Here is a 4045-nt window from a genome sequence, read left to right as displayed (position 1 = left end):
ATAAGAATTGTCAATAGACATCCTCTTGCTACATTATTTATACAGGTCTTCTAGTGTAAAGAGTGCTTCTCTTTAATACAAGCAGAAGTAGTGTTCCCCACATTAAAAATTAAGATGAGATTCAAAGAGGTGAAAGACATACCAACACAACCAGAGTTAGTATATGCATGGAAAATCTAGATTTCAGGTCACCTTGTGTATAGGATTCTAGTCCTTCTTTTGCATTCAGTTCAGTTCAGTGCAGTCACTCAGTCATGTCCGACTGTTTGTGACCCCATGAATTGCAGCATGCCAGGCCTCCCTGTCCATCACTAACTCCCGGAGTCCACCCAAACCCATGTCCATCGAATTGGTGATGCCATCCAGCATATCATCCTCTGTCGTCCCCTTCTCCTCCTGCCCTCAATCTTTCCCAGCATCAAGGTCTTTTCAAATGAGTCAGCTCTTCGCATCAGGTGGCCAAAGTATTGGAGTTTCAGCTTCAACATCAGTCCTTCCAGTGAACACGAAGGACTGATATCCTTTAGGATAGTCTGGTTGGATCTTGCAGTCCAGGGACTCTCAAGAGTCTTCTCCAACACCACAGTTCAAAAGCATCAATTCTTCAGTGCTCAGCTTTCTTTATAGTCCAACCCTCACATCCATACATGACCACTGGAAAAACCATAGTCTTGACTAGATGGACCTTTTTTGACAAAGTAATGTCTCTGCTTTTCAATATGCTGTCTAGGTTGGTGATAACTTTCCTTTCAAGGAGTAAGCGTCTTTTAATTTCATGGCTGCAATCACCATCTGCAGTGATTTTGGAGCCCAGAAAAATGCTGCCTCAAATGGAAAGCCATTCTCCCAAATAAAATCATTAAAATAATAACCAAAATAGTTTGTTCTAAGAAAACACAACCATTCTTAAAATTTATACTATAAAAATTTTTTGAGCAAAAATAAATGATAATCAAAATAGATTCCTTTTTATTTTACTATATGTATATATCAATGGCTATTTAAATATCTATGATGTTACCTTATAAAAGCTGTTGAGTTTGCTTTTATGTTACTATACGCCCTCTCTTATATTTGGAACTTGCTTAGATTTTCTTCATTTACCTTGTTCCAATCACAAGCCCATGGAGAAGGCAATGGCACCGCATTCTAGTACTCTTGCCTGGAAAATCCCATGGACGGAAGAGCCTGGTAGGCTGCAGTTCATGGAGTCGCTAAGAGTTGAACACAACTGAGCTACTTCACTTTCACTTTCATTTTCACTTCACTTTCATGCATTGGAGAAGGAAATGGCAACCCACTCCAGTATTCATGCCTGGGAAATCCCATGGACAGAGGAGCCTGGTAGGCTATAGTCCATGGGATCGAAAAGAGTCAGACATGACTTAGATACTGAGGTACTGAGCAATAGTTAGATTGAACGATAAGAAAGCAATGGCATTTGACTATATTTAACCACAAAAAAATGGCAGTTTAATGTACAACCTAATAATTTCCTACTGATAGCACAGTATCTCATACCACTGTCATTTTCACTTGCTTGACTTCTGATGGTTTTTCTTAATTGTATTTGTCAAAATCCTATGAAAATCCCACAAAGAAATGGAACTTTAAACACAGAGAGAAAATTATTTATTGTAAATTAAAAAAAAAAATTTCTATTGATGTGTGGCAGAACCAATATTGCAATTAGCCTCCAATTAAAATAAATAAATTTAAATTAAAAAAATTTCTATGCATACAATATTTACAATATTAAAGTAATATATTTAAAGGAGTAAATCTAAGGTAGTGTTCCTTAGGGATAAAGCCTCAGCTTATTTTTGTTATATGATAGTGACATAGCCTCAGAACACGTGTCACATTTTTCTATGACTACATGAATTTCTCAAATTAAATGGCTATAATAGCCAAGTCACAGCTTTTGGGTAATTAGAAGAAAAAGTGACTTTCTTTGGAGGACATAACTTTACAAGGGCAAATGGCTTGAAGAGCAAATCCCAAGATGACTACCAGTCCCCGTACGGCTTCTTGTCCAAGTACACACGTGCAGTGAACAACCTACACAACCATACACGGGGAACCTGTACATATTATTTGTCTAAATAAAAGATGATTTATTCTCCTTAGCTGTTATAAATTCAGTGCCTAACTATAAGGAATGAGGCAGATATTACAGGGTAAGAATATACCTAAAAACCAGTCAAAAGTTTGCTAGTCATTTATTATATAAAATTATACTAAATAAGATTCAGATAGTAAGACAATGAACTTAGTTGAAAAAAATTGATTTTTTGTCATCTGTCCAGCATGTCTAGAAACAGATCTCACTTTTTGGTGTGTATGGTGTGGCTAAGCAGAAGGGCTTTACCTAAAACTTGGACTCAACTTCAAAGATCCCCTTTATAATGTCCTTTAGAGAAAATTTTAATTGGCAATAATGAGATTCAATAACCACCTCATTTGAAGCCAATTAAATAGGCAAGTCCCTACATTCAATTTAGCAGAAATATTGGAAAAAAAAAAAAAAACCTCCAGGCAGTTGTTTTTTTACCAGAGAAGACTCAACAGAAATTCCATGGGAACTGCATAAAATCTATCTTTTTGAGAGTGGGGTAGAGAGATTTTAGTTTTGAATGCATGAGGGCAATAGTGAATAGGTACAGCTTCTTACTCCCAAGTTTTTCCAAAGAGAAAAGAAATAACTAAGTAAATAAATAGTTAAATAAGTAATTGTATAAGTATGCAGGAGCCTCAGGCATAAAAAAAGAGGGCCTGGGAATCAGCTGAAACACCATAAAGCAAGGGTTCATGTCCATGACCTTGAATGTTGAAAGACTTTTAATTTTGGAAGTCCTAATGTGTTTTAAAATTAATTATTTCAATTTTATTAAAAGCAATATATCATTCAGAAACTATAAACACTTGCCTCCTGATATCAGTGTTAATCTATTTTCTTAATGATACTTAATAGCCTAATATCTCATTCAACTAAATGAGCTCTATAAACTTTAATAGTTTTTTTAAAAAGGAATTATGCTATTTAAAGAAATACTAAATATCCAGAGGAAAAGCCACCATTCCAGAAACTTTCTGCGATTTTAATTATTATACTTTATGAGGATAATATTGTCATGCACATTTATAGCAGACAAACGAGTTTCTAAGGGAAAACTGCCTTATGTTTAATTTTAGGACTGACAGAAGGCATCTGCTTTTCTGCAAGGGAAAAACAATGCAGTCCTATCCTATGTTAATCCTGGAAGTGTTTCTATGTTTAAATTATCTTTTTATTACAAATCACAGCATTACAGAATGTTAAGTAGTAAATGAAAGTGAAAGTGTTAGGCGCTCAGTCATTTCCGACTCTTTGTGACCCCATGGACTCTAGCCCACCAGGCTCTTCTATCCATGGGATTTTTCCAGACAGGAATACTGGACTGGACTGCCATTTCCTTCTCCAGGGGATCTTCCCGACCCAGAGATCGAACCCAGGTCTCTCGCATTGCAGGCAGACTCTTTATGATCTGAGCTACCAGATCCTTTGCAATAAAAAGTATATGTAGGGGAAAACTAATTTCAAATGACTTTGAGTAGGGATGTCTGGTTATTACGTTCTAGGCTTTCTAGAAGGATTACAGTCCACTTACTAATATTCTGATACAAAAAGAACTGAATATTCAAACTAACTTTGTTCTTTCCTGAAACCATTTACTAAGGGACAAACTTTCAGTCCAGGAAAAATTTTAGGAAGCTAGGAAAAGGAAGATGGGTATAATAAATAGTGTTAGAAACATAACCATGCCTAAGAAATGATTTTACATTTTTAATAAATAAAGCAAAACAGTCTATGTAAATAAATGTTTGTGTTTCTAGATCAAGTTCATTAAAACAAGGAGGAAGCCTAAAATAATTCCAAATTACAAGTTTAAAAATATTTATAAAACTGCATGTGGAGAAGGTCAATCATTTGCTAGCAACCAATGTGGAGGTCCATTCTGGAGATCAGCCCTGGGATTTCTTTGGAAGGAATGATGCTAAAGCT

At 35.6% G+C, this 4045-nt stretch overlaps 1 pseudogene; it reads left to right on the top strand.

Moving 5' to 3' along the window:
• Positions 1–2640: 2640 nt before the first annotated feature.
• The window catches only part of LOC104982719, a 2970-nt pseudogene continuing 1565 nt past the window's right edge, over positions 2641–4045 (top strand).

The sequence above is a fragment of the Bison bison genome, unplaced genomic scaffold, assembly GCF_000754665.1.
Source record: "Bison bison bison isolate TAMUID 2011002044 unplaced genomic scaffold, Bison_UMD1.0 scf7180017864538, whole genome shotgun sequence".
In the NCBI taxonomy this organism is placed as follows: Eukaryota; Metazoa; Chordata; class Mammalia; order Artiodactyla; family Bovidae; genus Bison; species Bison bison.
Note: the sequence above shows the minus strand (reverse complement) of the source record. Positions and strands in the feature narration are given on the sequence as shown.